The sequence below is a fragment of the Plectropomus leopardus genome, chromosome 13, assembly GCF_026936395.1.
Source record: "Plectropomus leopardus strain MGB_pleo_1.0 chromosome 13, ASM2693639v1, whole genome shotgun sequence".
In the NCBI taxonomy this organism is placed as follows: Eukaryota; Metazoa; Chordata; class Actinopteri; order Perciformes; family Serranidae; genus Plectropomus; species Plectropomus leopardus.
Window position 1 is genome coordinate 9,738,631 of NC_142188.1, and position 14,321 is coordinate 9,752,951.

The following is a 14,321-nucleotide window of genomic DNA, read 5'->3' on the forward strand; positions in this document are numbered from 1 at the left end:
ATTTAACGTAGGATTCTTTATTGAACACACCTGGGTAGGAGCAGGTTTGTATGGTTTGGTGCACCTGTAGTTGACTTCTCATAGGTTTTGTCTTACAAGAAAATTAAGAGAAAATAAAAGAGAAATTTAAGAAAATGTTACTGCATGAGGCCCATTGTCTCACATTGCCATCTAATTAGAGGCTTCAACAATCACAGTAAACATCACCCTTTAAAAAACAAGTCTTGCCTAAAGGTAAGTAACTTTACAATTATGTCCCAGCTAAATGACAAACACGGATGTGATTGTGGTGTTTAATGTGACATGTACTCCTGGCAGAGATTCCCATTTCTCCCTGTGGGTGTCAGGTGATTGACAGTAGGCAGTGTCACGTTAAGTGCACGCTGCCATGAAAACGCTCACACACAGCGAGAATAACAATATAACAAAAGCAATGACGGCAGCAAATCAAAGCTTTTTAAGTTGTTTTCCATACTGTGCATAAATGAAAAACTCCAAATGGCTTCTCTGAAAAAAAAAAACAAGGGCTGGTGTTTCTTATCTTTAATCACTTCTACGCAACAGCTTTTAAATGCAGTTAGCTCAGGAAGTGCATCTAATGGTAACAATTAAGAAGGATGAGTGTCTTCTTTCGGGTCTTTTTATTTTACTAAAACACCTGTGGGCAGAGGAGAAGGATCCTTTACTTAATTAAAAGTACCAAATACCACACTGTAAAAATACTCGGTTACAATTAAAGACATGCACTCAAAACCTTACTTGAGTAAAAGTATGCAAGTATAATCAGCAAAGTGTACTTAAAGCATGAAAAGTAAAAGTACTTAACAAAATCTGAGTATTTTTAATTAGACATCTGCACATTTAGCAGCAGAAAAAAGCAAGTATTTTTAACAAGACAGAGGAACACTTTGCAGTCATTTTCTGTAAACAAAATCAGGTATTTTTAACAAGATGTCGGGGCATTTAGCAGACATTTGTTTAGCGTCAAAACCTGGTATTTTTCATTGTACACTGGGACATTTAACATCCATGTTTCTCACATCAAAACCAGGAAGCTGAACTCAAAACAAACAAACAAATGTCTTAATTTGAAAAGTAACTAGTAACTAAAGCTGTCAAATAAATGTAGTCAAGTAAAGTTTGCCTCTGAATTGCAGTGGGGTAGATGTAGAAAGCAACATAAAATGGAAATGCTCATGTACACTACAAAAACCACAGATGTGTACAGTATTTAAGTAAATATGTCACATTACATTCCAGCACTGCTGATAGATAAGCAGGAACTGGAGAAGTAGTCGGTGAGACAAATAAAGCAGAAAGTACATATGGTTTATTAAATGAGAAAAACATTATTATTCTGTTCTGATGGAAGTTCTCTGTTTTTTTGCTCCCATTGTGATGGAGATTATTTTTCTCATATAAAATCACTTCTTTACTGAAATATTCGCTTTTTGTTGACGGGCTTTACACTCACAAAACACCACAATGTTTACGTGTGTGTGTGTGTGTGTGTGTTGTGATTAAAATGCTAATGCCTGCTGAGGTGCTGCTCTCCAAAGTGCTTTGTGCTGGACAATAGTCCAGGTCAGTGCGGTGAAGGCAGGCAGGGGAAGGTTGATTGTGGGAGAGGTCCGGAGGCCAGGGGCAGCCGCAAGGCTACCGCACCCAATCCACCAGACCCATTCACACGTGCACACACACACACACACACACATGCACATGCTCAGATAGGCAAGTGAAAGCACACTATACCTGAATGGAAACAGGTACAGGCACTCACACCCAAACCACCACTTGCCTGCCGGCGTCTGAGCACATGCACTCACTAACACACACACACACATAGAGACATGCAAAAAGCCCATTCAGTAGCGGGGTGTAATGTTATTTTCCTGCAGGCAAAATGTTAAGAACAAGCGTTAGAAGGAACAAGATGAGGGAGGGAAGCTGCAGAAGGAGACGCAAGGAAATAAAGTAATCATGAGTGACAGAAGTGGGGAGTGAGAGAGGGACTGATTGATGGATTTGACCTTTTCATGGCGCTCTATCTTAAAGAATTCTTTCATATTGATTTTTTTTTTCAGATAAATTAATTGTATAGCTAAGCCATTGTTTTTTTTTCTTTTTCCCCTGCACATTTCAGAATACAAGCTGAGACACAAGTATGTAGTCTGAGTGACATTTTGGCAGTCAAATAGCATCCTGGTGAAATGCAAGCTAATGAACAGCTCCAAAAAGTCATCTCCATTTGTAATGCTCAATATACTAATACATGGCTTTGTTTTTTAAAAATGTTTTTATGTAGTTTGGATCAGGAAAACAGAAAAACAGTATAAAGAAGGTAAGTGAAATTTTGTTTGTGTTGTGCACAACATTGAAAAGTTATCATTTTAAATATTCAAAAACAGTAAATTGTCTTTCCAGAATCAGTGTCCATGTCACGCTGGATAAACCGCAGACGTCCCTGTGAGCAGTTTTCATTGGAAAGACTTTCAACTGAAAAAAAAAATCAACATATGATCTTCCTGCAAGGCTGCATACCAGAAGAGGTGAGTAAAATATGTTATTTTGTCATTAAGTGAATCTACCTTTTAAAGGGACAGTGTCAAAAAATACATCTTTTTCTTCTTGTAGTGCTACTTATCAGTGTAGATTGTTTTGTTTTGAATTGTTGTGTGTTGCAGAAATATTTACCATCTCTCAAATATAATGGCACTAGATGGCACTCAGCTTGTGGTCCTCGAAGCACACAAAAAAGAAAAAGAAACAAAGAAAAAAAAATGGAATTTTTTAAAAAATGGGAAAGAAATAGAAAAAAAAAGAATAAAATTGATTTAAAAAAACAACCAACAACCAAAAAACTTCAACAGCAATGTCTCTTTCCTGAATCATGATCCGGTTACTCAAAATAATCCACAGACCTTTTTGTGAAGTGTTTCATAGAGAAACTATTTTCTTTCATTAAACTACACTTGCCAACTGAGTTTCCACTCAGAAGAAAGCATTCATCTACTCATGGTCCAGAGGTGTCATTGAGCTAGCTAACAGCTCAGCCGAGGAGGACGCACATCTTGTGCTGTCCCGAGCATGAGCCTCTCATCCATGTGTTGCTGCATGCTTCCTTATGCTGTGCAGTGCATATGTGACTGGTGTAGTTCAGAACAAAAAAATAGTTCCTGTAAGAAACTGTTCACAATAAGGTCTTTTTTGGTGCCTTGAGCACCACAAGTTCCACCTAGTCCCATTATATTAGAGAGAAGGCAGAAATATCTACAGCTGATATCTCCAACACTCAGCAACTAAAAGCAGAACAATCTAGATGTATATATAGCACTACAGGTAAGAGCAAAAATGTGCATTTTTGTTTAGGGGTGAACTGTCCCTTTGAGTAACTTCATAACTTTATTTTGTAAGAGAGGTAATTGTGTTCACAGTTTTTTGGGGTTTTTTTGTTGCCACATTTTTAATAGCAAACTAACAAGCTAACAAGCAGCAGCCCAAAAAATGCTTTTCTGTAAAATGTGTTACAGCTTGTCAAAGAACAAGAAACAAAAAAAGATGAAGGATGAAGGTTTGTCTCAGAAGACGTTCATGAGGAATCAGGCCTGCGGATTTTCTGCTGGTAAAATCCTTCTGCACAGAATACATCCACACATTCATGTACATACACACATTCACCTCCACACTTAAACAGATCTGATACACAAACAAACTCTCTGTGTGTGTGTGTGTGTGTGTGTGTGTGTGTGTGTGTGTGTGCGTGCGTGTGCGCACGCGCGCGCGCACATGTGGGAATGTGGGAATGTGAGCCCTTCAGACTTTGCTGTGCTAACTTCAGTGAGTTGACGTGAACATGACTGAGTGCGTGTCTCAGCTATGAAAGGCTGACAAAATTTCTGCTTGCCTAAACCTCCAGCTCAGGACAAACAAATGTATTCATGTCTGTGGATATTTCTCATGTTCTTCTTATGCTGCTTCTTTCTGCATTTCGTTTTAACCTGAAACACCAAACATGTAAGAACACCAATCTGAAGTGAATTCACCAAGTTTAAAGAAAATACTCTTAAAAACATTTCATGTTTTTGTTTTGCATTAGATAGTATATTTGTTGTAAACTTAATACCTAGAAATTTGCTTTGTGTGCCCTACTTCTAAGACAGTGATAATTTGTGACTTAAATGAACTTGACTCTACTCTCTATTAGTTGTGTTGATCATTGAGCCTTCAGGAAGGAAGCAGTTGATACATTAGTAATTGGTAATCTTCTGCAAATTAGAACTTGAGTGCAAACCAGTTCAATGCAATGCAAATCTCAGCTTGCACCTTGCAAATTTGGTGAAACTGGCCCCCGGCAGCTGAGGCAACTATGGTTATGTTTAGGCAACTCGAAGCACCTGGTTAAGGTTTCCTCTGAAAGAGTCTGACAAAACTTTTGTATGGATGTATTTGTAAGAGACTGCTATGCAAAGACACACACAGCAAAGCATGCATTTACACACATGACTGTAGACACACACACACACACACACACACGCACACACACAGAAATGATCAAGTATCTCTCTTCGGTCTTAATGAGAAAAAGCATATCTGCAGTCAGATTTGGTAATTATTAATTATTAGAGGGTACACTGCCTCAGAGTTCTTAGGAGGGTGATGGGGCCACGGTGATAAGATGCAGTGCCACACTAATAGTGCCATCCACTAGCACAGCGCTTCAAAGATGCTGGGAGTGGCAGCCATGACACTTTGAGGCTCCGCCGAGGAGGCCGCGCAGCAATCATAATTGTTTCTAGATCAAGAAGGCCGTAATTAATTTGCCTGTCTTGAAGTTCGGCAAACGGGACTAATGGCTGCTGGTAGAGAGAAGACAGTGGACGGTTGTGTGTGTGTGTGTGTGTGTGTGTGTGTGTGTGTGTGTGTGTGTGTGTGTGTGTGTGTGTGTGTGTGTGTGTGTGTCTGAGCTGTAGTGTCTCTCAGCATCTTAGTAATAATGAAAGCTGTGCAAAAGTAATAATGATGGAAAAAAGAGGCTTGAAGCAATGTTTAGATGTTTAACTACGTGCCGTCTGTCCGCAACAGGGGCTAAGGTGGTGCGTGGGTCTGTGTGTGTGTGTGTGTGTGTGTGTGTGTTTGTGCATGTGTGTGTCTTAACGCCATCCCATTGTGACGGAATTGAAATGCCATAACAGCGACAGTTTGTCCGGCTGCTTCTCTCCACTTAATAGTTCTACTGCGGCGGTATTTAATGCAAGGGGCCCTGGCTTTTTAAAAACTATTTAAAAGAACGCACGCAAATCACAGTGTGCAGAAAATGACCGTCTTAATGAAAACAGTGTTCCCTCAACACTGCCCTGTGGGAGGCCTGGGACCTGCGGGAGTACTTGGGAATGCAGGGACCACAGGGTGCAGAATAATGACCGTGGAACCTGGACTGCGGAGTGCACGCTTGTTATGCTAAAAGGCAGCACTGTAGCCTAAGGGCTGAGATGGGAGGGCAGAAACATACATACATAAACATAGGGAGGGGACAGCTGTTCCTTAATAACCTCTGGTAAATGGTGCCCGAGGTAATTAAGATGCCCAGGAGGAACGGAGAGAAAAACACTTTTAGTCAGCTTAGCTTTTAGAAAGTTGCTTTAAGAAGTAAGTTTTCAGTTCCAGAAGAAAAATGCTGGCTGAATGTTTGATCGAGATGAAGCCAGATTTACGTCTTCTTTTGGGAATTCATACGGCAAAGACAGAAGCCATAATTCATTGTTTTTAAACATTTTATTGAAGTGTTTCTCTCCCCAACAGTTTATTCTTTTCACAAATCACGTGTTTATGTACAGAAAAACCTGTTGCAGCCGTGTGAATAATCTTTTTATGAAATGCACAAATGGCTCAGTGTTGATGTGACATTGAAGACCACGGTGCGCAGAACAATTTCTGAAAGTGTTTTTTTCTTGTGACCATGAACCAGGCTGCTTTAGTTATACCTAAGCAGATAGGAAATCGTGCATAATCCACTTTTGGAAATAATGTGTCAGCCCAATCGCTCGAATAAATGTTTGCATTGTACCTTACCGCAAACCTTGGATGCGCTACATTTGCACGTTATGTAGCACATATGTTAAAACTTTAAACAGTGATGATGTTAAAGTGTTGTTAGGTTTAGGCACAAAAGCCACTTGATTATGGTTAGGAAACCTGAAATACCTGGGTTTGGCAGCACAATTCTGGCAAGAAGCACAGCAATGTCTTGGTAAAAAACAATCACTTTTCATGGACTATCAACGCTAGAAAAACAGTGATGGATTGCTACAAAACACAGCAATGAATTGTAAAAAACAACCGCTTTTGTTTGTTGTCTCGGACATTGTGTCACGCCATCTAAAACTAAAGTTGAAAGGCATCTCTATTTTCAGATGTCAGAGTCAGCTTATATACAGTCACTTTTGTAATATTGAAATGTATGAATTGAGCAAATGTAACATATTTGTGGTTTGCAGAAACATATAATGCCGACATTTATATTATATTATATATATTTAAACGTTTAGCCATGAAGGTGTGTGTACTTCGAATGATTTGCATTATCTACACTTTGTTGTCTCTTTGTGTCCATATACAAATAAAAATATGTTTAGGCTTAATCTCTTTTTTATTCCATTTCCTGTTTGCTCATTCTGTTTTCGAAATATCTTACCTCAACGTGAACTTGAATATGGTTCGGCAGTTTACAAATATCCAAAACAAGCACCCAAAGTGTTATTTTTGTGGGTGTGTGTGAGCATGCACACGCAAATGGGTTTATGTTTTACAAACTCTTGACGAAAGTAATAAACAAAGATTGCTGCCAACAACATGCAACGATGACGGTGATGATGATAGTGATGATGATGACAGATTTGATGATAAGACAACAGCTGTCACTGATGATGACTGCGATGGCAGTGATGCTTCCTTTGTGTGTGTGTGTGTGAGTGTGTGTGTACCTGACTTATTTTCTTCATCCTCAGATTGGATTCCAGAGCAAAGAGGTGTGTTGCTAATCTTTGCAAGAATGTCAGGTGTGTGTGTGTGTGTCTGTGTGTGTATGACAGAGCGAGCGTTGATTACACCCTCCTCTCCAACACCGAGAGCCGACATTTCTCAAGTGTGTGTAATTATAGTGAGCACACAGCCTCCTAAGCATCCTGTCAATCTGAATCAGAAAGAACACACACGCACATGTACACATGCACACAAACACAAAAAACTATTGTATTCCGAGTGTGTTCTCAAGTGTGTACAATTAGCCCCTATGTGTGTGTGTGTGTGTGTATACATGTGCATGTATGTGTCTGATTTTAGCCCCGCAAACCTCTGTCCTGTGTGAGAATTTGGCTCCAGAGATTATGTACATGTCTGCACAGAGCCAGATCCTCGTTCCTCCTCTTGCACAATGACAAGGTTTGAGTTTCAAATGCACACACACTCACACACTCACACACACACACAGAGACAGTCAGTCAGGTGCTAAATAGAGGCTATCCTGATTACCCTTTTAGCTTATAGCTCAATTATGGTCTAAATGAGTATCTAGGCCCAAGGCCAAAGCTGTCAAACCGTCTTGTTGCCTGAGAATTCAAGTCATGGAAGGAGAGGGGAGGTGCGTTCTCAAACCGTCCATCAAACGGCGCTGATGGTGGATGATTCTGTAAACCCAGGATTAGGTTCAATGACAACGTTTTTTTGGATTTGTGACAACTAAAGCACCACTTAAGGTTTTGAAAAGATCGCTGACTTGTTGTTACACTACTTTCATGACTGATCCAGAATGTTGCTTAACATAAATTTCTGCTGCATTATTATAGTGTGTGTGTGTGTGTGTGTGTGTGGTGGGGGGGGGGGTTATGGTGTGTAATATAACACCTAAATCAAGTGAACATAATGCAGAAGTCATGTTTTAATCACTGAAATATTTTTTGCACCAATTAAATGTGTTACTTTTTCAACACTGGTAGTCAGACATCTGGATTTCTAGTTTAAAGGCGTAATCCATAACTTTCTGCACATTTAATATAGAGCAGAGATGACACAGATTACAAGGGATCACTTTTGTGGCATTGCTTCAACTTTCTGAAAACTAAAATATATTAGCTATTTACCTCATCAAGGGTAAACAACAGAGTACACTGAGCCTTTGGAGTTAGGGCCCCATGATGCTGTAACGACTGCTCTGTTTTTTTTTCTCTCTTAAAAATATGGTTTTCCAGAATTGCTCTCCCTGGAATTGGTTAATCTTCTGATTTCACTTTTATTTTTTTTTAAAGTGTGTTTTAGTAATTCATACCTCACTTGTCATTGTTATTGTATCAGTTCTACTTTTATTTATTTTTTCCTGCTTATTTCTCCTGTTTTCATGTATTTATATCTTTACTGTTATATCTCTACATGTATTTACATACTTTGTAACTTGTTTTTGAAAAGGTCTATGTAAATAAAGTAATTATTATTATTGTTATTAGGCCATGATTATTATTTAGTTATATGGATGGCATGCTGATGGTGGATGAGTTTGTACTTTCATTTCTAATCTTTTTTTTTTTTTTTTTTTACATGTCTTTATGGTTTTTTTTTTCTTTTGTTAGTAATTTATAGTCTGCTTGTTATCATTCTTGTATCAATTCTACTTTTAATTATTCTTTATCTGGTAGGCTTGATTTGAAACTTGAAACTTGTTTTTATTTCTTTGTAAAACACTTTGTAACTTGATTTTGAAAAGTGCTATACAAATAAAGTTATTAATACTCAATTAAGATGGTAAAAGTATTATAAACTGAACAGGTGCAACCAACAAAAGATAATGACAATTCCTCTTAAAAGCATTTATTTCATGATGAAAACATGAGAAAACAAATTCCCTAATAGACTGCATCTATACACTTTTTCGTTGTACGTTTGTAGTCTATTCCAAGGATGGAAGAAATTAATTACATTTAGCCTGCTCTTAACACTTAAGTCATTTTTTGTATTTTTAAAATCATAAGTCTTTTATAAGTATTGTAGCCAACTGCGCAAAATCACAAGTCACAAGTCACATGCACAGGTAAAGTCTCCTTTAAAGTAGCAGATTGAATGCCCCGCCCCATGAGCGTGTCACGTGACTCAAATCAAACACACCTATGGCGTTTGTGCGGCAGCTGGCTAACATGCTAAATGTCAACATGCATAACTTGGTGGCTCACCAGCGAAGTTTTGCCATCTGTGAGGTGCGGGAGGCCTTCCTGCTGTTTCCCACCGATGATACCTGCAATGTTGTGATTGCAGAGTCGCATTTAGCTCTAAATATTTGGAAACTTCGAGGAGTGCAGCACGAAGCCGAGTGGACTGGCTGTTTGGGACAGCGAGCCTGAGAGGACTGGTTATACTGGGACAGAGAGCCTGAGAGGACTGGTTATACTGGGACAGAGAGCCTGAGAGGACTGGTTATACTGGGACAGAGAGCCAGAGAGGACTGGTTTTGGGCCCAGAGAAGCTGAAACTGGAGCAGATTGAGGAGGACTTGGTGGTGCAGGAGACCCGCAGGATGACGCTCAGACAGGTGAGTGCAGCAAAACGTCAGCTTAGCGTGCTGTGCGTGCTGTGCGTGCTCGCGGGTTGTGTGCGTTACACTTTGCGCTGAACTGCAGCTCTCTGAATGTGTGTTTGGGGCTGCAGCCTCCAGAGTTTGTTGTTGATACATTTCTGTGTCGTGTCTGCTTTAGTGATGTTTTATTCTGCCGTTAATTCTATAAGAAATTAGAAGTTTATTTTCGGTTTCTTGATATTGATTATTGCATCCCCATGGTGTCCTTTTGTGATTAGACCTCATTGTGGGTTATTTACTGTCTGTGGACTGACAAAAGTGGTTGTAAAGGTCAGTCATTTGTGAGCAGAGGCGGCAAAGTGCTGTCTATAAAAATGAAATGTATTTTTGATGTGGATATAAGGGCTCTGTGGTTTGATGTGTATACTAGAGTTGGACAATATGGAAAAAAACATCACAATATTTTTGAACAAATACCCCGTTATAAATATAAATAATCATCAGTAATGTGTATGTTTGCAAATAACAGAGCAGCTTGAACAGTCTGGTGAGTTTAGGAAAACACAACACGTGCACTATTGCAATATCTGAAATCTAAGACGATATCTAGAGTCATATCATGATGATACATTAGCCAGCCTATCTATTGTGTATCCAGATGTAGCTTAAATATACCGCAATATAATTTTCAGCCTGTATCGCCCCCTAACCTAACCCTGCACCTCACTCCTCTTATCCTAATGCTTCAACAACAAAAAAAGCAGAGCAAACCCAGAACAAATACTCATTTGTTTTGGCGACCCTGCAGCTCAAAATGGGGGGCAAGCAGTTACAAAAATCTCAAAGTAACAGTACTTTTACTAATCTATTCTAGTATTCTCTCCAACTCTGGTTTATTTTGAATTACCATTTTAAAATGTATTATCAAGGTTAAGGAGATCCTTTTTAAGTGATCTGATGCAGGAGAGCAATGGCTGGACAGCGTTTGTTGTTCTATCTCTTCCTCTCTCCTGTATGATGTTTAACGTGTGAAACATATTCATGATGGAAACCCCGGCGGCTGCTTGAGTTTCCTCACCTCACTTTCTTCCTCTTACTATGAATTAAACAGAGAGATAGCGAGAAGAGGGTGGTACAGACAGATAGAGAGGGAGAGAGTTGGCAGAGGAGAGAGGGAGATGTGGTAAATTACATTGTCAATTCAAATCCTGCCACTAATGCATCTCATTGAGTTTGTGTCGCTGTCATCCCGGATGCTCAGTTATCTGTGTCAGTGCAGCCAGCAGAGGAGGGCTGCCATGTTAACAGCGCTGCGAAAAGCGGCGCAAAGTTTAGCTAGCCAACACGCCCTGAGCCAGGACGAGAGAGGAGAGACGGTGGAGATGAAGTAGACGTGCGAGACATGAAAAATTAATCTCTCCTACATGAGTGTGTGTGCGCGCCTGCAGAGCTGTATCAGTTTAATTACAGCTAGCCTCCATTCCGACACGGCCTCTTTCCTACGCGAATTAAAACATCCCTGTAACTTCGCTCGCACACATAATTGACATGCACACACTCAAAAGTAGCAGCTGCACACACACACACACACACACACACACACACACGCACCCACACCACCCCTGTTGTAGTTGTCATCCCCTGTTCGCTCGCTGACGTCCCCCTCCTCTCCCTCCGCCAGCCCCCGTCCCTGTTCCTCGTCCTCAAAACTATTTGAAAATCAATTATCTCAACAAACCAGCTGTAAGGAGTGGGTGCCAGCCACTTACTCCTGAAGTGAATAACTTATTTGAAATTCATTATTGTGTCGAGCGGTGCGACAGGGCCCTCCAAGGCTCTGCATTTGCCATTCCCCTCTCTCTCTCACTCAGTGTCTCTCTTTCTTTACATAAACTAACTACCGTGCTGGACCGATCATTTTTTCCCCTCCTCCCCTCCTCCTGTCATGCAATTTTAACCAGCTGAGCGCCACAGACATACACAGATAGAGCTCCCTTGATTGGTTCACCTCATTTATTTATCACATGCAAATCATGGGACGCCCAGAGATGTTTTCTCTCCTGTTTCCACAGGCATGAATATGGATGGTGGGTGCAAAGTAACATTGGAAAGGGAAGGAGGGGGCGAACATGGATATACGTTCTATATTTTGCCACTTTTGTGTGCTTTTGTTTTGGGCTTCATGGTTTGGTTCTTAGTTCTAATAAAGAAAAATCTTTACGCAACAGCATAATGATATTCTTGACAATATCATGCCTTCAGCGTTGTGCAAGTGGTTTGATAATGGCAAGTTCACACAGCGAGGTGTAAAAAAAAAACAGGATTTCTGAGTTTGGTGTGGTGAGTGAGTCATTGCAGCATTTCTAGTGAATTTTTAGCCAACAAGTGTGGGTGTTTTTCAGTGACCTCAAGGAAAAAGAGTGCCATGAAAATTTTTTCTTTTTTTCAAAAAATAAAGACATTGCCGCGTTTCTAGCTGGGTTAGTGCCACCAAGAGGATTTGATTTTCTACAGATACATTGCTGCCTTTCCAGCCGGGATTGTACCACCTGTACGAATCCCACCAATAGTGATGAAGGTGGACACAATAGCACAATATGTAGTATTACTGCAGTTTTCATTGTTTTTGCAGATTGCTTATTTAACCTTTATTGCTTTGTAAATAAGCTCAGTTGGACTATTATTAGGTATGTTATCGCTCTTTAAATGACAAAACAGACAGTTTTAAGCCAAATAAATAGTCGTTTATTGTTAAATGCAGAACTAAGAAGGGCGATGAGTTGCAGTAAATTGCGCAGTGTTTTTTCAGCTGAGACACTTTGGTTGCGATGATATAGAATATCCCGACAAGTGTCGGCACAAGGTAGCGTACTTGCTCTTGATGAGAGGAAAGCTGAAGCATGCAGGGAGAGACGACAGACCTAGAGCTTTGTGTGGATTCAGTATTCATTTGTCTGTTGTTGTTGTTGTTGTTGTTGTTGGTCAGCACTGTGATGGTCGGTCTGTGTGGTTTTGTATTTGTCTTGCTCCTTGAATCTGATTGTTAGGGTAAAATGCAGCAGTGATGAGTGGCTGCAGCAGTTTACCCAAAGTTGAATATTTTTCCACTCTCTGGGACCAGGACAAAAATTGCAAACATGCAGCTCTTAGTGCAGAATAGTTGCTCAGTTCCTCCTCATGCTGCTGGCGTTTGATATTTAGAGCAAGGACACGGCGCTCCCATAAAAAAAGGAAACAGTTGCATCGGTTGCTTGCGAGCCAATAGCTTGGTATGACAATAGTGCAGTTATCGCAACAGCTTACACTGGGTATTTTATGCCAAAACATGATCTTTTAGGTGGTTTTTGTCCCCAAACCTAAGCACACATTAATCACAGCATTGTTGAAATGTAAAAAAACCAGTGAAGTTGCAATTTATCTGCCACATAATGACATACAAACAAAATGTGGTTTGCAGGAATGCCTACATTTTTTGTGGCGATTGTGATGTTGCTGTATTTCTGTTGTAATTTTAAAGAGAAAAAGCCGTATTGCTCAACATTAGTGCCAAACCTCCTCAATGCTGTATTCAGAGTAACTGAAGTATTGAGTACTAAAACGTAGCATGCTCATTTACTTTAATGAGAGCGCTCTGTGTTGATGGAGTTGGGGTCACCAACATAGAGGACTCTTAAAAATTATGTTTAACTTGGCTTAACCTCTGCTGCTCCACTGTGCAATATCATCTGGAAATACATGAAATAAGCCGGTGCCAGTTTTGGACTTAGGTTGAATACTTCAAACTCGTGGCTCTGGGTCATGTCGGTACCTAAAGCAACACATCCTGACCAGCACAGTGCACACTCACAGTGCTTTTTCCCACATCTTCCTAATATGAGTGCTTTGGAAGCACACATCTACCTTCCAAAAAAACCTCTGACAGAACAGAGGGATGTGCACAGTTACAGTGAAATGACAGTGAAAGAAAATGTTTCTGAGTGTGGGAGCAGCTGCTCATTTGTTAATTAAAACTTTTGTCGAAGGTTAAAAACTAATTTGAGAGAGATGCTTGTGAACTTTCAGTGGATGTGAACAAGCTTTAGAAAGTTTCTAACGATTAGATGACACACACACACACACACACACACACACACACACACACACACACACACACACACACACACACACACACACACACACACACACAGGCTGGTGATATGTCAAGGACATTAATAGCATGGCAGGCTGAGAGGCACCAGTGTGGAAGAAATATGAAAGTGAGTTGATTCAGTGTCACTACAGCTTTTAACCTTTCTTTCTTTCGTTTGTTCGTTCTTTGGTTCTGTCTTTCTTCTCTTTCTCTTTACTCTTCTCTCCTTTTTTTCTTCTCCTGCCCACTGTGTATGACTCTCCTCCTCACAACATATATCTCTCTTGATAAAGAGAGAGTCTAAGTGAGTGTGACAGGGCTGTCATGTATGTCCCAGCAAAGGCCAGCGAGGGCTGGTGTGGAGACAGGAGGTGTCATATCCTTACATCTCTCTCTGTTTCTGCCACCAGCTGGACTCTCCTTCTCTCTCCTTTTCTGTCACACTCTATCTCTCTCCCATCCTTCCCTGTCCACTGCGTCTCTCCTCCCTTCCTGTGTTTCCACTGTCGCACTTCTCAGCTCTTTCCCTCTACGGATCTCTCATGATCCTGCATCTCTCTCTGAGACTACATCCATACTAAGTCAGCTCATTTTAAAACACTGTTTATGATTGGAAACAAGGGGTGTTTTTAGGTT

General features: G+C 40.3%; 2 long non-coding RNA genes across 2 annotated transcripts in view; both read left to right on the top strand.

Annotated features, from left to right (window-relative positions):
• Positions 1 to 48: 48 nt before the first annotated feature.
• On the top strand, positions 49 to 7,832 carry LOC148187668 (uncharacterized). The gene is made up of 4 exons (XR_015778404.1): positions 49 to 234; positions 2,306 to 2,341; positions 2,425 to 2,549; positions 3,531 to 7,832. It is a non-coding gene; the product is annotated as an uncharacterized LOC148187668 (long non-coding RNA).
• A 1,073-nt stretch (positions 7,833 to 8,905) lies between these two features.
• LOC148187669 (uncharacterized) overlaps positions 8,906 to 14,321 on the top strand; it is a 76,069-nt gene continuing 70,653 nt past the window's right edge. The window contains exon 1 of the long non-coding RNA XR_015778444.1: positions 8,906 to 9,571. This is a non-coding gene — a long non-coding RNA (uncharacterized LOC148187669). The remainder of the gene's footprint in view (positions 9,572 to 14,321) is intronic.